This window comes from Anticarsia gemmatalis, chromosome 18 (assembly GCF_050436995.1).
Source record: "Anticarsia gemmatalis isolate Benzon Research Colony breed Stoneville strain chromosome 18, ilAntGemm2 primary, whole genome shotgun sequence".
Lineage (NCBI taxonomy): Eukaryota > Metazoa > Arthropoda > Insecta > Lepidoptera > Erebidae > Anticarsia > Anticarsia gemmatalis.
In genome coordinates this window covers 6364847-6392377 of record NC_134762.1, presented here as the reverse complement: position 1 = coordinate 6392377, position 27531 = coordinate 6364847, and the positions used below count along the sequence as shown (strand labels likewise).

Sequence of the window (27531 nt, the reverse complement as noted above, 5' to 3'; positions counted from 1 at the left end):
GTTTTCGAAATGTTAGGCAGCCTAAAGTGAAATGCATATAATTTTTTCCGTTTAGTTCCGTATTCTATGATTTTGATTCGTACAGAAAAAATGGTTTTGTTATGTCAATTTCTATTCATAAGATTGATATCAATTGATACGATAGTAACTTACGATCCAAAATAAGAACAAACAACAAGCGGAGAACTCAACCTTATGTTTAAAAAAAAAGTATTTAATAAGAAATATAGAGACCTAATAAACGTTGACAAATTGTCACATGTCACCAAGGCTGTAATTCGCTCTAGATAGTATATTATCAATTAGTAGAAAAACTTGTTCAACAGCTGTTTCAAACTAGGTGTGTATCAACTTTCGTGCTTGCCAGCTGACTGATCGTTGTACATTGTAAATGATTAACAAAGGTTTATTTATATGCTTTTTGAAGTAAGTATAGGGTTTTTATTTGTAATATAAAACAGTGTATTTATAGATATCCTTGTACTTGTAAAGGTGGAGAGAATAATTCTGATTTCTTTTTGTAGGTATCTTTTATCTTGTAAATATTGCTGGGGGCGTAGAGAATTATTCTGATTTCTTTCTTTTTATAGAAGATACAGAAAGATTGTATGAAACAGATGGCGTGACAAATAAATATATTTCTTAGGGCTTTTGTTTTTGTACCATTTTATTACAATCTAAAAAGCTTTTTTAATAACATTAATGATTCATCAGTCATTACTGTTTTAAAATAGTGACCATCAATCAAAGAAGCTACATCAGCGCCACTAGTGTATGTTATTGGTACTAAATTTGACAAGCACCTGTAAATGTCAAGTTGACAGTGACATGATAGTAAACACATTAAAAATTTCATGGATAGTTTAGGTCTGTTACAATTACTGCAGTATTGTCCTATGTGATTCATATATTTAAACCTATCTATTTTGGACAGCATAAATACATAAATAGTCTATGTAATAAACTAATACTTTTCTAAAAGGGTATTAGTTACTCAACGTATCGTTTGCAAGGCATTATAGTACAGTTATTTAAGCTACGATCAGTGAGGTAACCGTAACACTGTCTAAATAAACTCTCTTCAAGAGTGCACGAAACAGAATGATACATATTCAGTGAGGGTCAAGTGGCGTCCACTCGCATCAGACGCATCCTTCACTGGCTAGCGGTGAACTTGAACCAACGAGGGCGATAGTAACTTGTGGATTGCACTTAGTTGTGCTTGAAGTAGATTAATTCATGTAGATTAGTTTTCTTTTAATAAAAACTAACGTAATTAATTGTTGCTTATCGTCAAATGTGCTTAGTAAATTTCGGTAAAGGCAAGACGCAGAAAATACATTTTTAGACAACGTTCATAATACTTAAAGCATATAAACGTCTGAATTTAGAAACTTCCTCCTTTTTTGACGTCGGTTAATAATATTTCTATAATGTTGAAAATACTATAAAAATAACTATTAGATAACGTAGGTAATGCTTATAATTAACTCCAGGTAGTACGTTTTATTACTAAAGTTCTAGATCCCTGTTTCTAAAAGTAACAAATAATACTTACAAAACTGCAACTACTTGTCTTGTTTGCATTAACATCAATCAATCTAATATTTTTATTGATTGATATTTTGACATATTGATAAATGCATGCATTAATTCACTTTAACTACATACATTTAAATTCATAAGTTGTCTTAAGGTCAGGTCAAGTGCACATAACTAGTAGTAATCATTGAACTTGTACCTATAGGGTACAAGGCCCTATTTAATACGTTGAAGGGACAATTTGAAGTAAAACGACTTGATTATTGAGTTTGTAAATGTCGAAGGTTTCCGTAATTTGAGTTTATTTCTTGTTTGATTTAATCGAGTTAATTTTTTGGGATAAATAAGAGGAAATCTTTGTCCCCAAAGGTACTGAGTTGACGTTTTGGGTTTCGTAGAATAAAAAACTTTGTCGAACAAAATTGCCGTTACTTTTAATATTGATTCATAATTTCTCTCCGACACATAATTTTCACGAGGAAATTGATTTGTAACTTATATTTATGATCGTAATATTTGAATAAAGTAAACAAGGCTTTTAATGCTTTATCGCAAGTTAAGTGTAGATTTAGTATACTGTCAGTTAGTTACCTAAAAATATGAAATAAATACACCTAAAATATTAAACTACCTACCTATCCTTCTCCGTAAAATGTTACCAAAAAAGCCATTTAATTATACTGTATCCTACAGTTATAAAGGTATCCTGTCTTATCCACACTAAGACGTACAAATGTCGTCAGCCATTACACGGACCAACCCGAGCGCGTCTCCCTATCCCCCATTAATTTCACACGCACTCTGTGGAACGTAACATTCGAAAATCGAACGTCATGCGTCCGCCATATTGGATTTGATTATCTGTGACGTGTGATACACTTCAATAATGATGATCACGTATCAATTTAATTAGTCGGCTAAATGAGGGTAATAAATATAGTTCATTGTTTATTGTGGGACTTCTCATAAATATTATACTAAAACTGTGAAAGGGGATGTAAAAGACTTTTATATCCACATTCACTTTAGAATGTTCAACAGTCCCTTCGTCGCGTCTGCCTGTCTGTTCGTTTTAGAGTCAAATATTACTAAACGCATTATCATGTTGTGGTTTCACCAATATGTAAAGTGATTCTTAAGAAAGGTTTCAAGATAATTCGTCAAAATTAGACTGCCGTTGTAAACCTCTAGTTATTCATATCTTACTTAACAAAAAATAATTTAATAGTAGCAAAATAGCTATACCTTCATGTAACTCACATAATAAACTTACTAAGACAAACATTAGCTCATAATTCATAAACATATAAATTATAAAAAATCACTGTAGCGTAAACAATATATTACAGGATTCCCTTTCTTTAATTGACTATTACAGTAATCATACGCTACTCGAGTAACATCAAAACAAAACTAAAGAATACAATAGCCAGCAATAATGCGTGTCATTTAAAATGTCTCCCACATACCATACTATAGATAATATACGCCCATATTTCTTTTTCTCATGCACTGGCATGGAACGCACCTTTAAAAATCAACGGAACGCATCATTATGTTTCACTTAATTATCTGTGGAACTCGATACAGACTAAAAAGATTTTCTTTTTTACGCCTAATGGCTCAGGCTTCCGACTAGCGACAAAAAAGCAGATTAAATGAGGTTTTTATTTATTTACTGTTTTTATTGTGAAGAAAAAATTGTAACAAGTACTTGTATCTCATTTCCTTTTATGATTTGTAGTTTGATGTTTTGCGTTGTAAATTGTATGTTTTTTTTTTCTAAAGCAAAAACGTTAACATGATGATGATGGAATCACATTGTAATGAGCCTACTTTCCCTTCACATAACATGAGCTAAAAATAACTCACTTTCAAATGTTTGTAATATAAAAATAAAGTGTAATTTGGTATAGTCTAACAAGTTCATAAAAAACCTTGTTTGCAGGGCTCATGGCTTGCGGAAGTATACAAAATTCAAAATTTAGAACACCGGTGACCCGCATGCTGCAGTCATATACAGCTGGCGTTGACCAGTTTACTACGGCTCCTCAAAAAACGGATATTATTAATTGTAATACACATAAACATTGAAGGGCAAGCCTCATTACTAAGTTGTCGAACTGTATTAGCAGCTACCCACAAATAAACTCCCATTCAAAGAACCAGTTTCTTTAAAATGTAAATCAAACACTGGTATAAAGTAATAGTGTCACGTATTCGGTACGTTCTTGGACAACCCTAGAACCTTTGCAAAGTGCTTTCACAATAAATCATGTTAGGCTTGCGATAGGTCAGGCACGGTCACGTTACGTGTTCGATATTCAAATTTTTACGTTACAGATTTGAATATAGGGTACTTTAAAACTTTATGTTGTTACAACGTTTATTAATATGTCAGATTCGCTGAAACGTTTTAATACTCGAAGCTTTTGACGTATTAATGAATTTTATTAAACGATGCAACATTTCCATTTGCAAATTTATTTACATTTGCTATGAAATTGTTACTCGTATTTTTTATTTTTTAGCGGAATGCTGCAAATAAAATAACTTTTGACGCGTTGTAGAATGGAAAAATTTAAATTATTTTTATAGATTTCCGTTGTACTTAGTTGTCAAATAAAAAGGTTTTTCAGATTTTTTTAAGTGAACGCTTGCAAATTATATGCACGTTTCAATATAAACATGGAAAGAGTTCGTTGGAACGTGCGCGATCATAGTCGGACGTATTCGCATGGCCGGTCAGCCGCCGGTCGTGCCGGAAAAAACCCGGAACGCGCCGTCCGGCCCAGCTGACGGACATTTTTTTATTCAAATTCGAATGTACCCTCAATATTCGAATTGAAAAAATAGAGTATTATTAAAAGTAAAACTGAATTAGTGATGTAAAAATTTTACAATATTTAAAAATGTTCAGCTTTTTGTGCTGAACAATGCTTTGTTTTATTATTTTGTGATTACGACTACGAGTAATAAAAGAAAAAACAGATATTTGTTTATCGTACGATCGAAGCCATAGCTTATGCTTACCTACTGTAAGAATAAAAAATAATACTAATTAATTTTAAGACAAAAAAACTATACAAATTTAAAATACCTAATTTGTTCTCTTAGTACACACAAATTTCGAGGTGCAACATATTAATATATACAGAAGTATATCGTTTCAATCTAATAGTAAAAAAATATAGTTACCCTAATCCCAAATCACCTTTGAACCACTTACAAAAATTGACATTTGCTCCTCAAAAATTCCCATAGTGCCCATTTTTTCCGTTACCGTAATTGTCATTGTTTAAGGATACTTCCTGGATAGGGGTAGTAAATACTCGTATTTTATGCGGGTAACATAATGATGGCATTGTTTTGAACGAACAAGGGGACCGGCCGTTCAATGTATCGAAACACTTGGCCCTTATACGTTGCGAACACATTCTCTATAAAATACCGAGGTACTTATACGAAGTATCGATAGTTTGTGAACGGCAACTTCCTTAAAGTGGTAGAGGAAGTGTACTTATAAACTTACATTGCTTTAGTGTACGAGCAACTGAGAATGTAGTGGCCTAGGTTAAAGGTTAATTTCTTAGTACTTTTGAGTTTTATGTACCGTGAACGTATACGGTCTAATGTTGCTTTTTGTACAAGTAGCTGCTAATTTTCTTACTGGTTTTGGTTGTGGCTGTAAAGTGGCCTATGGCTAATTTTGGAATAGCGCACGACACCACAGTAGTGTTAAGGATTTTTTTCTTTATTCCTGTGTAGAATCAACTCTTAATGTAGTGCTTTTAGTGTTTGAAGGTCGCCCTGAGTTCAAAGGAAAAATAAGGGATTTTCTTAGATAATGATAAAATCTTCGGCGAGAATCTCAGCTTTTACTCAATTTATAATAATTGACGCTTGTTTATTCCTCAAAGTGTTTACTTACTTATTATTCAATGTCACTTTATACAACCGATTTTATAAATTTTCTATGAAAACGTGTAAGAGGTGACAAATGGTGAAGAGAAAACAGCTAAAAAGATATAATTACATTATTATTTAATAATAATACAGGAACCTGTGTTAGTAAATATCTTATATTATATCCTCAGGTTTGTTTTGTTTATTTATGGCGAGACATAACGTCTCAAATGGCAACAGGAAGACAAATAACTGATATTCAATATTTTTAGTTCCGATATACCGCTATAATTATTTCTATGCGGGCCATGATGACATTGTTTAGACCCGACGAGGGGAGTTAATAGCTTTTAACACTCTAGTGATGGGACAATATCGATAAAATCATAATTCTATCATCTCTTTAAATTGCATTGCATGTTATTTTAATTGAAAGCGCCACCGGCCTATTTTAGATGAATTGATATTTGCAATCAGATAAATTGGTTTAATCGGCAATTTGGCCCGCTACTATGTTAATGTACAATTTAAATTAATGTTCGTTTAATTAAACTAATATTTCGTATTTGATTTTCACTTTGTCTATTGGTCAAATGTTGGTTTATAAAATATTTGATTGTTGACTTACATTATTAATAATTAACTTGTATTAATACCGTAGTTTGCTGTCTAAATACAAAATACAGATTTACGTAGTTTCCTTTGCTAAGGAAAGTAGCGATGCCAAACAATACCGCCGGGTGTCTTTATACAAAAGATTTAGACTCTAATAGATTACCGAAATTTCTAAGCTAAAACTTCATTAAAGAGAATGGATAGTAAAATACAGTAATTTTCAACATATTAATCATTTAAGTACATAGTAGTCCTAATGAATTCTTCAGAATTAAACAACGCAACTTTGTTTAGAACTTGTGTACTATTAAGTAAATACAAACTAATTCAATTTATTACTAGACCGAATTTCGTAAGAACATCACTAATTTCTAAAACTAGTGAAAAGTTTTTGAAACTTAACGAAGAAAACGTCAATAGCACGTTGTTCTAAAACATTCAATGGATTTTTTAATTGGAAAATCATTAATCAATTCAAAATGTTTTGAACCTTTAATTACTTTTTCTGAAGCTTAGTGTTTGACGAACAATGAGGTCTTATCGAGAGGTTTCATAAGAAAGAACAAAGAGCTAGGGCACTCGCGATATTTCTAAATTAAAAAATCAGGCTGTGTTAATTCATACTTCATCTCATACAGAGACGAAGTTTTACCATTTACTTATGCCTATAATTCAGTTTTTATTCGGATTTGATTTAATTGAGAATGGAGCAAGAAAAGTATTGTAACACTAACATAAAGATCATGGTTTATTACATGAAAATAATAAAATACCGAAATTTGTTAGATGACTCAGTATACTAGTTATCGGTATATAAAATCATTTTTGTGATATTATGGTTACTGATCTAATTGGTAAAAAGCTATTTATCATAACTTTATTCAAGCTAATACCTATTGCAGCAAAGTCAGTTTTGCAGTCAGTTTTGCTTGGAATGCATTCCAGATACTTTTGCATTTGTTACATCATTATGGAATGGAAAATATTCTTCTTCAAATTATATTTTATAATTCAAGATTATGGTTCTCAAAGAAACCTTTCTGTGTAGTTGCTTTCTGCGATATCAAAGCACCTCTGTGAGTCCAATACCAATAATGAAATAGACTATCATCTCAAAGGTTTTCAGCTTTGTACGGTTTGTACGGCCTCTAAGTTGCTCTCTCGTATCCACGTACAAAAGTGGTTCAATACATTTTTGCGAACTAAGAATAGTAGTATCAGAAGTGAATTGCAATCATGTGTTGGTAATGTTTCCTTAGGACTTAAAAGCTAAAAGCATTGAAAATATCTAACGAAATATAATAAAAAATTCACGACGCCTGATTTTATAAAAACATTTTAAACAATTATTAGGCTTTATATTTACGTACTGATCCTGAATGAACTTCGTTATAATCAGCAATCAATACGATGTGATGAGCGTTGCATGTTTATTATATAGTAGAATACGGAAATAAGATATAAATTTTACTTCGAAATGCCTGGCGTTTCGGCGCAAGTTACACCGGCCATGGTTGCAGGCCGACTCACTAATTAAACATATTAACAAACGTCTATCTGCTCTCAATTTGCAAACATTTCACTCAAAACTCAGACACCTAAAACTAAAATGTCTGAACTACCATTAAAACATCCCATTTAAAATCTAGAGCAGACAAAATTGACATCTAACTAATCAACATTTACAGCTCACGTTTCCATTTTATGATATCGATATTCTTTGACTTTGGACATAAACTTGAAACGTAGACCTAAAGCCCCAGGTTTGGTGCCATTGAATACCTTTATGTTATAGCCAGTTACATAAAATCCACCTGATGGACTCTTTTAAGGGTTTTGTGAAAGGTTCTTATGATTTTATAGGTCATTGGCATTTTGGATGAGTGTTATTCAGCGGTAAACTGAGCGCAGGACTATCCGTACCTGCAGTTTGCGCTCTATATTCATTTACAAAAGGGATACATAAATTATCTACAGTATAAATTTATTTATACAGAATATTGTTAAAAAAGTAATTTAGGCGCCAATTGAAATTGTACGTCTACGTCACTCCATGACATTTAAAATGTTTTGCATGGCTCATTGGATTTCAGACAAATTAAGCAAAATCATTCCTATTTCTGCTTAGAAATTTTTCGCAGAAAAGTGTAAAGCAACTATTTTACATTATTATTTGAAGTTCAGCTTTTCAATTAACCTAAATACTCCAATATCGGTAAGCATGAACATTCATAAAGAGTTATAAAAATAATAACTCAAAGCGTTCGTTTACGTACCAACTGTTTACTCACTAGCTTCATTCAATTCATTTCACGTTTAATGTATTCCTTTTACACGGAAAGTAAATTCACATTTAACGCCAATGAAATGTGTTATTAATTAATATTGATATCGCTTTGTATCCGACTTTCCGAGAAATATGAAAACGCTACGATAAAATAACTGTATCGATATATTTTGTAGTTATACGTCACATCACTAGACTGTCACTTAACGTTGACGTAAATTAGTTTTGGGATACTTGACAGATGTGGAGTTAGAAAAACGTGTTTGCTTTTATTTTTACCGACTAATAAGCTGTTTCCTTTCAGCTTCAGTTATACGCTATTTCATTGGTCTTGTAGTTTTTCAAGGAATATGGTTTCTTGTAACACTCATGTACTCCTAAACAAAAACGCATCTGTTCTACTAATGTACGAGAATTAATGGAAATTATGATAAGTTTGTCGATACTAAGCTGACGACAATATAATGGTGACTCGCGGCGATTACCCTAATGAGAAGATCAAAAAAAAAAAAGTCAAGGTTATTTTTAAGCCTTGGATAAGGAATCTTAAAAACGAAACTTTATTACCTATCATAGTGTCCGAATAACTATATCAAAATATATCCTTAAAGGTAGCTACAACGTATTGCACCATTTCAAAGCAGACGTATCAATCAATAGCCTAACAATTACTCGGTCATCTTTAGCAATAGCCCATAGCCGATAACCAGACAGTTCATCTGTCAGATACATCTACGATATCATCACAAACAACATTGACAGACGCAACTCTAACTACCATTTCAGAAGCAAAAGCCTTTGAAATGTGACTGTACGTTTATGGCTCAAATGTAGCCGAATCGGCTATAATGTGGACATAGACTTTGACTGGGTAATGTTCAAACGGACTGTAAATGGAATATTTGGTGAAGCTTGGACCTTTGTGGGTGTTTATGTATTGTTTGTTCTGCATGTGGATATATTATAGTTAGCACATTAGCACATTACTAACCTAAATCTAGATTGGGATGTCTATAGCCACAATAAAAATTACCTGGCCTCCATTCCTCCGCTTGTGTGCATACGAGTTGATTAAATGATAATGAAAGATTTTTGTACCAAATTTTATATATTTCATCCCAATCTGTTTAGCGCTTTACGTTGACAGATAGGGAGACACACTCTCGCAATTATAATTATCTTATGGATAGCAAGAACAATCATGCCATGGAATTATAGATGCACTAAACAACAAAACAAATGTACACCTGCTTTTACACCGAAATCTTAATTGAATCACAATATATTGTAAAAGTGTAACAAATCGACAGATATTTACATTTATAATATTCTTACGGATATCATGGATAAAAACTCTATAGAATTATGAAAGTACAAAACAACAAAACAAATGTAAACCAGTATCGTTGGCAGTAGTAATCCAAAGATATATAAACACCGCAAATAAAAGCTAGGCACGTTAGCTAGTAAACAGAACGTATTATTATATAAAACAAGGCAGTAAAAGGTTTTAACTGGAAGCCGGCTCTCCCCAGCGGGTTACAGGCTGCACTGACGTAACCTTTTGTGCTTTTAGTACTTTGTTATAGCCGTTGTGTAACGGCTATATATTCATCGATAGTTTTATTGTATTGAATGATGAATAAACCGGGATTTAGTATACCAATTATATGTTCGTTGAAGTTTCAGATTTTGTATATAAAGCTACGTCGCACGGGAGTTAAATGTTCTGAATTTAATAAAATATACAGTTAGGTAATGGTTTCTGTATCACTTAAAAATAGGTTTTAGTGATCAGACAACTGGTTTAAATTCATTCAAATATTGGTTTTAGGACCCATACCATACCAATATCTAAATGCTGATTTATTATAGACTCATGTTATTATGACTTTATGTATGTCTCAATTAGAGTTGTCAGTGGATTGATACAACAGACCCTTAGAAATGTTGACATAATCGAGCTTCATAATTAATAAAATAATTAAAGAAATATACAGACATCATTATTACAAATCCGAGGTTAATATACCATTAGTCAAGACATTGCACATACAGTGTTCACCACGCGGTTTCGCTCGACTCTTAATAAGGCAGTCGTTTAGCAATATCAGTTAAGTGGGTAATTTTGTGTTACTCTCACGCTCTTTGCCTAAAGAGGCAATGTTGTTGACGTGAATTGTGCTAATAGTTTTATCTCCTCTGATTATCTTGAATCGCGGATTTAAATAAGGTTTTGCAGTTTTAATTTGAATGTTTACACAATGTGACTTTATTTGGAAAATGTGAATTTAGTTCCTATAGTTATAGTATATTTACAAGTGATTTATTTTTATATCGCCTTGCATGAAACTAAACATAGACCTGTCATTCTCCAATTGAAAAAAACGGCTAACGGATTTTCACTAGCTTAGATTCAGGAACAGAATTATTTTAATACACAATCGAGATTCCTCAATTTGCGGGTAAAATACTTTTTTACTGCTACATTTAGAAGCATAATGGAAAAGGAACTATTTATTAATACATACAATTTCTTTTCGTAACTGTTCACCAATATCAACCGTAATATTAAGAGCTGTATATGTATATAAAGATAGTTTAAATACAATAACGTGGTAGGTACATGCAAGTGTAAATACAAGACACATGGTGCAGCAGACATTCAACAAATAGTCACTTTGTGGTATGCGACTGATTAACATTTACATAATTGAGATGGGACCGTTTAACTTATTGCGACTGACTCACACGGCACAACTAGCTTGCTCACGGAAAGGCACGATTGAGCATTGTCTAAATGATATTACGACAAAAAATGTCTTTTTTTTCTATATGAATGCAGAAACAACATGTAGTCTATAAAATGTATAATAATATATCCATATAATAATAATATGTCCATAATATACCAAAAATTTTACATTCGATGCTGATAAATACACACAAGTGTGGATATCTAGATGTTCACATTATGTTAGGAACAAGAAAATGAGTGCATAACATAATAAATCGGTACTGTTTAAGAACTTTAAAGTCCCATACAATAATTATATTACGTTTTATTTCTAACATAAGTGTAATACATTGTTAAATTAACAAAACAATGCTCATTGTATTTCTATATCTATCTATCTTTCGTTCGTTGTGTTTGTTCGTTGAGCAACGAACATTCGTCGCTCAGTGCGTAGTCCGCGTGAGTTCGATCCTAAACCATGGCATTCCATGAATATTTTAACATAGACTAAGAAATCAAATTATTCAAAATACAAGGAGTAAGGTGTAATTTATTCCTTAGAATATTAATCACAGGATAGCTAACGGGAATGCACCTGCATGCTGCGGTCACCTTCAAACATAGACCCGAGTCATCTTAAAGTTAAAAATATTTAAACAATGCACCTTTTAGGTAGATAGGGACACGCTTTTATTCATGTTTTAGAAACTAATTCTTAAGGTCCCTTGTGTTTCTGTCCAGGTAATATATTAATTAATTTACGCATCTTTAAATATCTTACCTTCTTACAAAGTCAAGTCACAAATAGAAAATTACACCTTGTCCCAATAGCAGTAAGATTAACAGAGACCGATGAACGTCGCTTGCTACGTTCAGTGCAAAGGCGAACGGCAGGTTTGTATGAAGAATTCGTACAGCTTATAAAATGTCATGTTTAGGTTTACTTTTTGTTTAAATTGGTAGCTAATATGATAGACAAGCTTATTTTAAAATTATTATATTTTTAAAAGTTGGGAGGTAAAAGTTATGTCTATTTTAAGAAACCCCGATAGTACGCTAATTTGCTCAGATGCTGTCAAAACCACAATCCAAAACAACAGCAAATTAGCGGATGCGTAGACGTCAGAGTAACAGTGACGTCTCATGACATTTTCTTTTTCTTTATTTGTCAACAAATATAAGCCATAGACCAAAAATTATTATTTAAATAAACAAATACTTCCTAATTAATCCGGACTTCTAAAAATAATACTCCCAAATAAAAATAGGTGACTTAGTCCCCTTAATAAGTGGTACAAATTCTGTTACGAAACAACACAAACTTTAAGCTGTACGAAATCTGCCGATCTCCTTTGTTTTGCACGGTACCTGATATCTTCCAAAAAATCTAATTTACAATCATAGTACGTCTTACTAGGGCATTCGGATTGCCCAAATAAAAACTCGTTTTGATATTATTAAAACAAAATTAATTTCAAATGAATTGCGAAACGCAAATCTTGGGAATTGCTCAACACATCTTCTTCCTGTCATATTTACAGAAAAGATAATTTCGCACGTTCTTTAAACAGCGAGAAATACCTACAGCTGTTACATATTCTGTAAAGATCAATGTCACTTCATAACCTTTATATTTAAAGCAAAGATTACGTCAATTTAGTGTTTAATGATATACAAACAGTTGCATGTGACTTGTATGAGACTAGCTATTATATGTTATACGAGTTGAATGAATGTTTATACAGCCGGCTCTTTGTGCTCAACACAATGTACGCATATGATCTTAGTATTTTCAAGTTTTAAAAGAATGATGTTGGTGCTGTATAACGGGAGTTTTTAAAATATGATTATAGTATAGAGTTTCCTGAACATCCAGGTGAGATGTGACTCACAGAGCTAAGTTTATTTTACACTTTACACGTTAACTACAAAGTCTTACTACAACATTTAATTTATTTTTATAATAACTAATATTTACTACGTCGATCCCTCCTTTTGCGACACTTTCGTGGAATCATACCACGATATGTCTTCATGAAACAAACGACCTAACCTAATATGCGAAGTATTTTTTACTTAAATAAGTTGAAGTGAAAAGAGTATACCAATTGTTTATTTACTTTAGTTGCTGAATGCGTGTACTGCTAACTGTAAGAAGAAAATCAGCATCGTAAAATATACAATAACATTTAAAATTTACATCCAAGCACACACATCACAACGGCTTCAGTATTTTAACTCAAACAAATTGAAAGTCAAGTCAAAATAAATAAAGGTTTTCCGTCGTTAAATAAATTTCCATGCTGATGAAGGCTTAAAAGAAAATATTTTACGGTTGGCGAGTGAATTGATGACTGCAGTGTACACTGCAGTATCAGGTTTAAAGCTATAGAGCCACTGTCATGGTATCAGGAGACCGGTTATCCATCAAGAATATTGTGTTGAATGATCCGTGGCTCGTAATTCGATTGTATGACACTTTATTGTAGTGATACATGTGCGACTTTCTTTAACAGATAATGCTTTAAAATTAAAATAATGTTTTAAGTAGATGGATCCACAGTGGATATGGACTAGCGATATTCTACCAATATGAACAGATTTTTTATTAAAAACTAATCATTTTTGTAGTTTTAATTTCAAATGCCTTTAGTGGATGGTACATGGTGTAGAATCACGCTACGGGCCAGATGCTAACAGCTTCCTTGTTTAGTTATATCTTTTAGATCAAGTGTCGTTTAAGTATGAAATAAAAACGATGTAAAAACATCATTAAAATTTAGTGCAAATTGAATGACTTAGATCATTTCGAAATTTTCCCTCATGCTCATACGTGTAGCCAAAAAACTATACAAAGTAGCAAAGTCATGGTAATCTCTAAGATGTAACGTACACCTAAGCAATGGACAATAAATATTTCTAAAACTACCAAATCAGTAGCAAAGTGCACAGTTACTATAAATGACACAGCTGACCTTTTAGAGTGTTCATTTTATAAAATCACACTTTACTTAATAAGTCCTCCACTCCGCAACTTAAGTAGAGAAAATCAGGACAATTTCTTCGGTACAATTTTATTTCACACTCTCACAGTTTGCAGTGAGAATTTTCAAGAATTTCGCGCTTATATTCATTGAAAAGAATTATGTTATAATAATATAAGGTAAATATATATACCTACAACTAAAAATAAATACTATGTCTGGTCTGGACGGTAGTGTATACGAGTACGAAAGGGTTCGACTCCCGGATCAGGCAAAGTACTTTTGGTATTTTCTAATTTATATCAGAATATTTCTTAATAGTAGCTACGGGCTTAGTAAAGTGCCTGGTATATGGCAATAGTCTCGCACTCTTGTACATGGGACTAAAGTTATAAATGGCCAAATATTTTATACACCTGTTCGTACATCTTAACGTATGATATAAGTACGTAACTATGTTATTAAGTTGTAAAAAGCTATTTAATATGCTACCAAAATAAATTGTTCAAAGCATTTTGTAATAATTTAGGTACGCTTAAAATCTAATTAAACGGGCTTGTGCTTCACTAATAATATGCTGATTTTCCAATAGCGCTAATCTCGCGGAATAGCTGAGGATTAAAATTTGATTTAATTAAATATTACTTACACTAACGCTTCAAAAATTAAACAATACTTGTACTAAAAATCTAAAATTACAGTATTACTAGTTAACTCGTGTGTCTCTGCTCGCGTTTTACCCTGTTTCGGTACTTTAGGGTTTAGCTTTCGAAAATAATAAGTATCCTATTTTTCTTCTAGTTTATTCAAGTATCTACATGCAAAATTTCATTACAATCGGTTTAGCGATGTGAAAGTGAAACAAAATTTTACATTAATATGAAAAATGGCGAGACAAAATAAATAACAATTCGTTGACAGATCTCAAAAGATGTGTTATGAATTTCTTTGTGCAAATATAGCAAAGAAATACCGCTTTTTACCTTCTCAGGGACTAGAGTGAGATTATATGGCAGCGTAGGCAGTAAATCTCTGGCTAGACGGCTGTGCACTCCAACTTGATCTATGCGTCTGGCTGCACAAAAATCTAACAATGATTTCTTATTTCTTTATATTTTTACTTGGTAGGTATCTGTATTATAAGGGATTGTCTCGACTGTTTTTTTTTTTACATAATAAATATGTCGTTTAAGTCGCAATAGGAAAATGCATACGAAATTTCAAAATAAATTGTTACTTATTTGGAAGCCTGTTGTTAAAATATAGTCTCTAAACTATTTCAAACTTATTTTCTAGAAGAAATATGAAGGAGTTCCAGATAAAAACAAAACTTAAATCCAGAAATTACTTAACCATTTTTTTATACAGAATCCCATAAAATGTCAAAATTATTTCATAAATCACATCATTTGACAACATAAACACTTACCCTTACTTAATCTTAATACATCTAAAAATATATCAACATTTTCATCCCTCCAACATAACATTCTGCATCCATAAAATTAATTAAAACCCATCAGAAAAGCCCGCCATTTTAGCTGTCAAACACAACGTTTTAAAATCGATAGCACTGGCCACAGGTACAGCTGCATACAGCCAATGTAAAACCATAGACATTGCAGCGAAACATCGTTATTAAATTGAAAAGCCATACATAATATCGGCACCGATGAAACATCCCCTCCCGGTATTGCCTAGCAACTATTCCCCCTGCAGAGGGGTATGTTGCCAGACGGCGAGACGCCGAGACAGGGGGTGCAAGCGCTTAATGAAATCACCACAGTGGTATACATACTTAGTATAGTGACAATGAGTTTCGGTGGCCATTTTTAAGCCCTGTTATGGGGCTTTCATTCGAAATTGGAGGTAGGTATGTTCGCTGTCTGGTTTCGCCAGACAGACATGTGGATACAATTTATATGATGTATTTATGTACTACCTGTATCGTTTGGACTTTGTAGTGATTTTGCGATTTTGCTTTCGATAGTCTGTTATCCTTCTTTGTTCAATTACAAACGAGGCGGTTTATGCTGTTTTATGTGTGTTTGTCTCCAAGGAAAACTACGGAATGACACTGGACATAGAGATATCGTTTGTAGGAAATTACATTATGGGATTTTAAATAGAGAAATCCTTTGCATTCGGAATATTTAATGACAAAAGAAATAATTCATTTAAAATACTTATAGGTATCCTCAGTAATTATAGCCGCAATATAAGGTGTAAAAATAAATCTATAAATAAGACAGTAAACATAAAGCCATAATTTTGTCATAAAAAAATAAAATACCACAAACGACCACAAATTTTAAATGTACCGCGCGTATTACGAGGCAATCAGATTGCAATTGCCATATTGTCATTACGGAATGAATGAGTGAACGAATGACTGAACTGATTGCGACAAAACAGCTGCTGAATAATGAAATGTCATGTGCATTCGAAAAAACGTCGTTTTCATAGTCAATACTTTTTAAGTTACATTATGCACGATGTAAAGTTGATTACTTTAATAGTAATAAATAATAATATGATGAGGTATGTTACTAACCATTTTTTGTTTAATAAGTAACAATGAAATAGGTATATAATGAAAATAGTAGATGTAAAGTCCCAATCATTGATTACTTGAATTTTAGAACAAAAACACGCATTTCCATTTGCATTCCCTTTCCGTGAAGAAAGCAAGCGGAAAAACGTGCTTTTATATTCATTATTAAATATCAGAGGAACAAAGTAACTCAGTGTGTCCTTGAGACAGTCAGTCATGCACTTGACATTTAAAATTACTCAGAGAAAATAGTGCTTGCAATATACACTAGAGGCGCTGATCGGTTTTACAAACAAATGATTGGTAATCGCCAGTGATAGGAAATCATCCAATCTTTCATCGTCTCGTCCAAATGTCAGACAGTTTTTTTGATACTTTTTAGGCGCAAATCATTACGACGACATTTCTCCTTGAAAAGAAGACTAGATGACGACAAGAACAATTGCAGAAGGTGGTACGATTCCCATTTGCAATAAACATTCCTGTGATCCAATACATTTTAACCGACCTCAAAAAAGGAGGACGCTCTCAATTGAACTACATTTTGTTCAAATGTTTTTAATACTCCCCGAGACATAAGATCAATTTTTAGTACAAAAGTTTCCTCTTTAAATAACCTGTTCGGATTTTTTATCCTACTGCAGCGAAAAGATTATGAGATATTTTCCTGCACCTTTTCCATCATAATGAGTATTGTAGTTTTTTCTTCGTTGAACGTTGATCGAATTTTGTTCATAAATAGGTTAGATCTATTTATCGGGCATATTGGCTGGCAGCTTCGTGCTTCTAACGCTCCCGTCTCGCTCCTGTTCAGGCAAACCGTTATTATATTGGATTTTCTATTAGAAAAATTTCTCAGTTTTGAAACTGATAAATGGGAGTCCAGCTTCAATTAGATTTAGATTTTATGTAATTGTAGGTTATGTTGCAATTTACTCATATTTTCTCTTATCAAAATTAGTTATTATATTGCCATTATTATTTGCAGAAAATTGTATGATACTTCACAAAATGTGTAAGACGGATTTTAAGCTTAATTAATAATCTTCCTGGATTCAGTTTTTAAAAATGTCAGTCATTGGACGTACCCAAATTCTGTCAAAGTAAACCTCCAAGCACCTGATCTTTTAATGACCATAAAAATACCAAAAAATTAACCCTTCCTAATCAATCATACGCCAAAAACGTCCATTACTTAACAAAAAGAAATTTAATTAAGAATTTGACAGTTTATAAACCTTAACACGCAATTGATTAATTAGCGTATTTTTTTCATAAAACAAGACATTTTAGTTCCATTTCCTTCCACTAGATGTCGTTATTCTAGTTAATAAAGGTAAGGCAGTAATTATAAGTTTATTATAGCTAATTTTAAAAAGTAACTTTCGCTATGGTTCGTTGAAACATGATAATTCCATTAGGGTTGTGCTTTTGTTTTGAGAACGAATGTTTGAATGTATTAAAGGGGTCCTTTAATGACGTCAGACGGTTGTTTGTACGTAATTGTAATTTAGACGTCGACAAGTCTCAATAAGTGTGGCGATATAGGTAGATAACATAAAATTATATTAGTAAATTGTGCAAAACAAAGGATAATAATAATATGTACATATGTTCGAGCATGAACGATTTTTATTTCTCTAAAAAAATGTGAACATTTTGTTTTTTTTATTTTTAAATTATAAAAAAATGTCTTGTTGGATTTTTCGATGAAGTTACTTGTCCAATAAATATTTAAATCTACGTTCTGACCACAGAATAAAAAAAAATATAAGTTTCCAGCCAAGTACATCGCGAGCATCCAGATTCGATTTTTAAAACTCACACACACAAGAAAATATCTGTATTCTGTACTCGCGTGTCATGTTAACAACACACACATATTAACCCTGAAAACAACATTCTCGTTTAAAAACAGTACAAACCCAGTCCCATCTCCCACGATTCTCTTCATTCCGTGCTGAAAGTAAAATCTCTCAATGAATAAGATTTACAAGTGCTATTTCTGAATGTTTATTTGAGCTCGCCGCCAACTAATCAAAGTTTACAAACGGAGTAGTAGGTACAGACAATTTCAATGTGATTGATTGAAAATCAAATATTTTGGGATTTTGAAATTTTAGATGTCCTTGGAGTGTTTAAAATCGGACATTTTAAATTCCATAGATAATAATAATCCTTCAATGAACTGACAACGCAATTTATAAGAAACTCCTCCACTTTGTATTTCTAATTTTCTGTGGTTTGTACGGCGAAATCGATGCATGTAATACTGTCAAAATTGGTCAATGGATTAAATCAGCAATCACATTAACAATGTCGCTGTTTACTTCATAAAGTTACAAATAACTTACTTTTACCAGACCCCCGTATTCGCTGCCGAACGCAAGCATTTGGAACTATTGAATGAAAGCTCTTGGCAATCGATTCGCAAACTATTAAGCACCATAATCGCCCAACCCACTATATCATCATTAGCATAGGGACATAAATTATGATGAAATACTAAAGAAAACACATTACTTTTTATCCAACATACTTCGCTAGTACCGGTACATTATTAAAATAATCGACCTGTTTCTCTCACTTGCAGCAACAAACCAATAAGTCCAGCAGCTGTCAGTTTTTCACTCCCAACCAAACTAGATCTGCAAAAATAAACATACCGTTCACTAGAACTTAAGAACAGTGAATTAATTAAATATTCTTAAGAATAGAAAAACCATTCCTGATGATGAAGTATGCTGTAGCAAGTATAGAATATAAATTAAATGTGTCCTTAGTGCTGCGACCCGCAATAACTGAATTTATTTGCACTCAAATCTCTCAGAAGATACACACATACATAAAATAACGGTTTCTGCCCATAGGGGTAAGCAGAGACTAGAGAACGCCATTTGGTACGATCCATACAAACTTCCTTCGCTTCATTCACGTCCATACATCTTGTCATACAGGACCGCCGATTAGGCGTAGGTCCTGTACTATACTAACCACCTGACCTCTCAAAAGACCGAAACAATATGGAGCGCGGCGCCATTTAAAATGGAATGTAATTTGAGTATTGACTGTAGAAAAATCAGTGAATTCAGATAAAAATGATAAATAAATTTATAAATTAATACATTACTTACATTGTTGATACATTATTTTAAACGAGTACATTGTAAAAACAAGCTTAAATAAATATTTACTCGTTACGTTCACCCTCTGAAGGTGAACACATGTTATAAATAAAATATTATAAATGATATTCTCGACATGATAACTGATTATCGATAAGTTTTTGTAAGTAATCGTGGAATCGACTCTATTGTTTGGTAATCGATTATAAATAACGCTGAATAATGTTTCTGTTATCTAATACATTTTTGTATTATTTGATGTACCTACTAGAACTATGAATTGGAATATACATTATACAGGCCTATTTCTTTAGTAGAATATAAACCTGTAGATTTAATGGACTTATAGGTACCTACCTGATATACAAAAGTCTTTAGCTTGAATTCATCTCAATTTATTTTATTAGTTTGACAGTATAGGTCTAATAAATTAAAGCATATTTTAGGTTGATAATAAAGCCACTTTCTATTAATGTATCAACGCATTATTATTACAAATATTTATTTTATTTAACTTGTAAACAAAAAGGTTAATGTTATTTACATTGCCGACGCAGACAGGTCAAAAGTTAGGGAATTCGAGATAAGTAGTCTGTATTTTTTTACTAGATTTTTACTACGAACTACAACATTACTAGGTAGGTAGGTAGGTAGGTACCTATCTACAATTCTGCCGTATCTAAGAGTATTCTTGTGTATGTTGATCCTTAACTTACCTAGTTATTAAGATAATATATTTCATTTGATTTTCAATTTTAGGTAGGTAGGTAGGTATAGGTAATTTAGATCTTTGCGAGGACTTAATCTAAATAGGTAGGTAGGTAGGTAGGTAGGTACCTACCTATTTTATTCTTACATCGCGTTAGCTGTTCTTCACGATAAACGTAATTATAAATAGGTAGGTACCTAACAAAATAAGCAATTAAATAATTCCTAGAGGTTTAAGCTGTAGACCACAAACATTTAATTCATTCGCTATTCTTCGAAAAAAGGATACACTCCGGTACCCATAGCCAGATGTACGAACAATTTACTAATAACAATTAGGTATACAATTATAAAAGAATAAAAACCTCACCGCGTTATTGTGACGTGAATATTTTTATATTGACGCCTGTGGCAATGACCGCGGCCGGTGCTCGGTTCACGGCCGTTTAAAAAAAGACGTTTATGTTTTAAAAACGCTTTTATCCTTGTACGCTTGTAATTGGCTGTCGAGCTGGATCTTCGTTGAGTACTGCCTCACGTATGTATGATGAATGCACCATTTTTGTACACCCCACACTCGAAAATAAATAAACGGTCGGTGGCGACATGGGGCGCAGAGGGCGGCACCCTCACACCGGCACGCACACACACACGCCCGCGACGCAGGGCGCTTGAGAGGGCGCTACCGTCGCTCAGTCTCGCGCCGGCCACCGCCACGGTCGGACGTTTGTCGCTCTTTGTGATGCGATCGGAAAAATAAACTAGTTTTGTTCCGGTACGACATACCGCCTCCTGTGCGCTGTTAAATTTTACGTGTTTGTGGACATACTGTGAACGTGATTTTTATCTAACGTGAACGGTTGGTATCCCCTTTTCATACCGGGATTTTTTGTAGCAGCCCGTCTTGTCTACACATGTTCATTGTTTACATCTGTAGTTATAGACATGTGTTTCGTTTTTTTCTACTATCCCTCGTAATGTAAGGATTTTATTAATAAACGGGTAGTTGAACGCGCTGGATGAATCATAAAGCGGAGTACCCACATTGAATAAGTCGTTTCTATTTCCAGATAAACTGTTGGGATTGATTGGGAGCCGTTGACTTGTGTTGAAACAAAGGTTTACATTGTCGGAAGGTGAACGATCTTCATTCGACTCGCTACAGGTATGTTTGAACAAGAAATTCATTCATAGGTACACACTCGTACGCCTACGGGTCACACATTTTTCAATTTTGAATTCATTTAAACATAGAATATTTGAATAATGAACGTTAGTTTGAATTACTCATCAAGACAAGTGGTGTCGAAACAAGTGATGTTTTAAAACGTTCGAATGTCAAATCGTAGTCCATAGATTAGCCTGGCGTCCGCATGACTAATTACAATTTGAAATGCCTACAACGTATCTGTCGCACGGAAACGAAGCGTAATCCGTTTTTGTGTCATTGACCTCATTGTCTATGCTTAAGTAGGTAAGAAGCTATTTTTTGTGCAAATTGCGTGTACCTTACGTAACTATCCGTGTACTCGTATGTAATTAAACTATTGTGTTGCATGTCAAAGCATGGAATCGAGGCTTTGTGCACCTTATATAATGTATAACCTTTTGTATGACATTTGATGTCGAAGCCTTTCAAATCGCCTACTGAATAAATCGGTTACTTGTTGCTCCTATTCGTTGGCATACGTAGTGTTGTTATAGTAACATATTTTGGTCGCTCTGTTTTCAAACAAACTATTTTTGGTTCGTTGCGGTTCATAGATCAGAATAAATCGGAGACGTTGCAGTAGGTTATTTTGTTGATAAATTAGGGTGAACGGCCCAAAAGTCGTCCGACCAAGGTTATATCTTGCGTCTGATAATCCACAGAAAATATTTTTTTATCTGTACGCATTTGTGATTTATTGTTGTTGTGATAGTAATAATTTACTCTAAATAACTTTGTTGTTAAATATTGGCTTCTTATTGTAATTTCGCCGCTCTTTATTCGTGTATTCTTTACATTCTGTAAAATAAATCTATTTCGCTGTCGCTGTTATTATCAACTTTAATTTTACGTCGCGAACGAGTTCATTAATTTGACAGATCTAAAAATACACATTTTTATACTTACGCATAGCATCAGTATTCGATTTACATATTAATTTGGCACTTTGAAACTAAAGTAGAATCATAATCCTCAATACGACACAGGTAGATCTTTCCAGTTCTGTTTAGTCTTACATACAAAATCACAGACAAAAACTGTATGTAGACAACGATTACAGACTTTACACGGGAATTAATTTTTTATCGTGATATGTAAGACATATCGGCACCTCAAGACTTGTAATAGCAATCTGACTAAAATTGACCGATTGAGTCAGTCCGAAACAAAAAGTAAAAACTCTAACTCCTACGAAATAGGTGGGTACCTACACACTGCAAAAGCTACAAGTAGGAGATAAAAACTTCATCTTATGTATGAAATTAGTTAAAGTACATTTATATCTATGACTGCTAAATGCCAGTCCTCTTGTAAAAGTCGTGAAGGCAAATTTCCGAGGGGCCATAAGTCCTGCCCACGAAGACTCCCACGCACGTAACATGATCACTTTTGATATCACGGCCCAGTACACCTAGTATAGTTGGATAAAGCAATTTTCGTTAAAAGTATTGGTTGTAGAAGAAAATAGTAAAACGAACTGAATTTTGTATTGTGTACCTAAACTAACACAAAGCAGATTTTCTTATTTCATTTGCTATGAGTTTAAGGCCTTTCTACATAAATGAATACTTCTATATAATAAAACCATGCCTTCATCCTATAGGGGTCGGCAGAGACCAGAGAACGCCACTCGGTACGATAGGATGCATATATTTGTAGGCCATTTCTTTATAGAAATAAATCCCAAATTGCTTATTGTTCTTGCATTAGCGACATTACACACTGAAAAATATCTAAATTGTCGCAATCCGTTGTCAATATAAAGAGCATTCTCGTAAACTTTGACGTTTTAGTTTAGGTTCCACAAAATATAGCAAAGACATTTCTCAAACTGTCCTAGTCTATCCCCGAAAACAATTTAACAGCTTATCTAAAGTACAGCTGTTTCGTATTCTTGCGATCTATAAAATCACATAACATAAGTTTCATAACAAAGTGACAAGATTCGACTATAAAGATGTTCAGATAAAATTCATTGTAAAAACTGGCATGGATTGCGTCGCACCACTTTCTCTGGCCATGGCCTTGATAACCAGTATTACGTGAATTACATTACATCAACACTGTCTATTTCCTCTTTCAATTTCACTAAACAGTACTTCAATTGACGTAATATGTTTAAAATAGGGTTTTGTAGTTAAACTTTTGTTTAACGCTATGATTTTTGATACTATTGTACTTTATTAACGCTTTTAACATGAAGAACAAAGGAAAACACAATAAATAAGAGCATTGTAAGTGAGTAGGTGATACGTGTGACAAAATTGTGTTAAGGTAGGTACTAACTTATAAAAAAAAAAATATTTTAAGTGAACAGAGTGAAAAGGTTCATAATGTGCAGACAAAGCGATCGCGACATTGCTAACTACCGATTTAAAAAAAAGACACCATTATGCCATTTAAAAAAAAACAGCCCCTTTAGCGTATAACGGAGCTAAATAATCACATTTTTTGTCAATTAAATAATTTCATATAAAAAGTTTCACTGTTAAAACATTCTAGAAAGTATTGATATTCGTAATTGCACTATAGTTTCTCGAAAAACATCGTGAGATTTCGTCAACCCTCCTATTTCCTATCCATCGCACTATGAGTCTATGAATATTCTCACTACTTACGAGTGCAAAGTATCTCTATAATATTTACACTAAACCCACAAGGACAGAATCTGTTTACGAATAGTCTCTGAAAGGCCTAAGTGTTTGTTATTCATAGCCCCACTTAATGAAACGCAAATCTCGTCAGCACATCTTGATTGATGTTCTCGGTCTAAAATGAGCTTCTTCAGTTCAAAGAGAAATTATAGTTCAAGAATAACTTTTAAACTATTTGTCACTTGTTATGCGACGGTATATGAAAAGCACTTGAAAACATCTAAATTATTAGATTTTTATAAGTCTCGAGAAAAATGAATATATTTTTTTAAACTTAAAAAATAGTACTAGCTGACAAGCACCAGGCTGGCTGACTTTTGTCTTTGACTATCTACAATTCTACAGATGGGTGAACGCATAGTGGTATTTGAGCAGGGCGTCTCCGTGCTTCGGAGGGCACGTTAAAAGTCGGTCCCGGCTGTTATCTACTAAGATAACAGTCGAAAAGCCATGTCAAAGGCCTCTCGGGCGGCTCGAACAACTTTGACACTAGGTTGACCACTAACCATACGACAAACAACAACAACATGCTTAATTTCATCGAAATCGGTTCAGCGGTTTATCGCAAAAGCGTAACAGACTAACACTATGTGACATACTATTACATGTATAATATTAGTACATCTATAATTTATTAATGTACCTTAACATAGCAAATTCGATAGAATCACGGGCCATCTTTCCGTAATCTTTCCTTTCTTTAAAATATATAAAGTGATCGTAATTTATCGTCTGTCAAAAATCCAGCAGGATATAATTGACAGGTGTTATGTTTCAGCTTTTATAATGGCTGCCGCGGTTTTCAAACAAATAGACACGGTTAAATTAGGGAAGGAAGTAAAATTATGTTGATTATAATATTTAATAATGGAATAATTAAATAATGATATCGATAGTTAAACACCGCAGTTATAAATAGATTTTATACGTATAATTCCTGCTCTCGATTTAAATTTGCGTTGATAAAATTACCAATGATTTTAATCGTTATGATAGCACTAGCAAAAGTACCTAGGTGCAATGCTTGAATTAAATTTCGGAATATGAGCCAAATGAATTGATCATATGATAACGATCATATCGAGTTGTAAATTGCTGCTAAATAGCAAATCAGTTAGTATATCACACACTAACTAACCTAACGTAGCAAATGTTGAAAGTATTAATGATTTAATTTCTGAATAACAAACGAATCTTCTAACTTGTGCACGAAAAATGCTTCTCAACTTTATTAACACCCGGTATTTGAGGTACATTTAGCGGTAGTTTATCTATTCAATTGCGTTCAAACTAACGTAAAAAAACTCAATTGAATAGATTAACTACCGCTAAATGTACTCGGAAATCGGAGGTAAACTTGAAAACGTAACTTTTATTATCGTGCCTTTGTCGCATTCTTATAAAAATATCACGAATCTATTGCATGTTGTGAGTGCATGAGTATGTGTAGCTTAGATGCCTAACCGTAAATGTAATAGGTAGCTAATAGTTCGATCTTAAATTGAAACTTAGTTTTAATTAGTTTATGAAGAGTCCAAGTTATTGATGGGACAATAAAACTATTGTAACACCACGATAATGTGCTAAACGTTTTAGTTAAATCCTCTTTGTCTGAACGACAGGCTGATTGATAGACTTTATATCCACTGTTAAAGCGATAATATAAATTTAATTACTGCGATACGGGTGCTGTAATATAGGAGAATAGTTATTTTATCTGAGCGGTTGTCCAAGTATTAAATTAAAAGATCAATTCAGAGAAAATATAAAAAGTTATTTTATTGGTCATATAAACGCCATGGCGATCATATGTAATATCTAAAGTTAAAGGTTATACTTTGAACTGATATATAATTTAAAATACCTACATTATCTAATTTCGAGGAAACCTATTCTCCTTATTTTAGATTAAACCATTTGAGGACATTTTTAGAACGAAAACTATTCTTCTACCCTAAGACATACACTATAGTCTAAAATCTTATACTGCATACAGGGCATTTTGTGCCGAATAATTGCAGAGTCACTTTAACAATTTATACCTGTTTCCGGAAGAAATTTGAGTTGTAGTATAAACTGATGTTAACATTTCTCCAGCTTATATCTTTTGCAAGATAATTACACCTCTTTGTCTTTCAATACATAATTATAAATTACACGAGCCCCGACAATGGAGGATGTCAACATTACTCAAGTACTTACAATGGCAGCTCTTATCGTATGAACAACAATTATGGGTGGATCAGGGTGGTTAAGTAATATCTTGTTGAGACGGACTGTAGTTTCTTTCATACAAATTTGAAAGCACAAAACTTGTAAAAAAAATTGTTCAAAACATCATTGGAATTTGTGTCGTGTGATATTAAACCCTAAGTCAAAATACCTTCCTAGTTCAAAAAATACCTATAATGTCATTGCATCCGCGTGTAAATTATAATGAGTATTAAATATTTTGAAATTTAAGCAAAGATTACAAATTGCATCCAATGCTAATGTCGGATCTGTTTTACAAATATTTGTTAAATAATGGGCCATCGTAATATTATCTACTTAGTGTCATCTCCGTAAAAAATACACGAATTAAAATCATAACCAAATAACATACGCATTATTCTAGAAACAATAATTTCACCGCTTTGAACTACTGCTACAGAAACTCTTTCCTTTTTCGACATTCTATATTAGAAAGAGACGAAGCGATGTGCAACAGAAAGCCCGCGGAACAATTTATAACATTGCCCCGGGCAATGTCATATAATACATTTCTACATTGTCCATTACATAACCTGAATAGGATATGTATCAGTTACGAATCTATTAGGCAAGCCTTACTTGGCAATAAAATCAACCTAATTTGCACTTAAAGTTGTTCGCTTTAGGGTTAGAAATTAATTGGCAGAAATATTGACACTGCAATTACTTTTTGCTTACGATAATTTCTATGTAGTTATTTGCACACAATAAAATTATAGTTATTTAATCACAATAACATTTTAAGTAATTACTTAAACATGAATACCTTTGACCTTATATTATTTTAGAGCATAAAATTCGTGTCACAAAAAAATGCTGTTACGACGAAACGTTTTAATTGGATAAAATACAGCAGTGTAATAGACGTTACTTGATTATCCCGAAAAGCTATGCGTACCTTACCAACTTTAAAAAAATATTTATAAGTTAGGTAAAGCACTCCAGCTTAAAATTCG

At 32.9% G+C, this 27531-nt stretch overlaps 1 protein-coding gene across 12 annotated transcripts in view; it reads left to right on the top strand.

Annotated features, from left to right (window-relative positions):
• brat (tripartite motif-containing protein brain tumor) overlaps positions 1–27531 on the top strand; it is a 439119-nt gene that overhangs the window by 272103 nt on the left and 139485 nt on the right. For 6 of the 12 annotated variants that reach the window (XM_076126199.1, XM_076126200.1, XM_076126205.1 and 3 more), the window contains one exon: positions 21529–21623. The exons of 4 other annotated variants lie outside the window; for them this stretch is intronic. The gene's annotated coding sequence lies outside the window, so the exon portion shown is untranslated. Of the gene's footprint in view, positions 1–21159; positions 21318–21528; positions 21624–27531 lie in introns of those variants that run through there. 2 more of the 12 variants (XM_076126208.1, XM_076126198.1) reach the window with 1 other exon arrangement.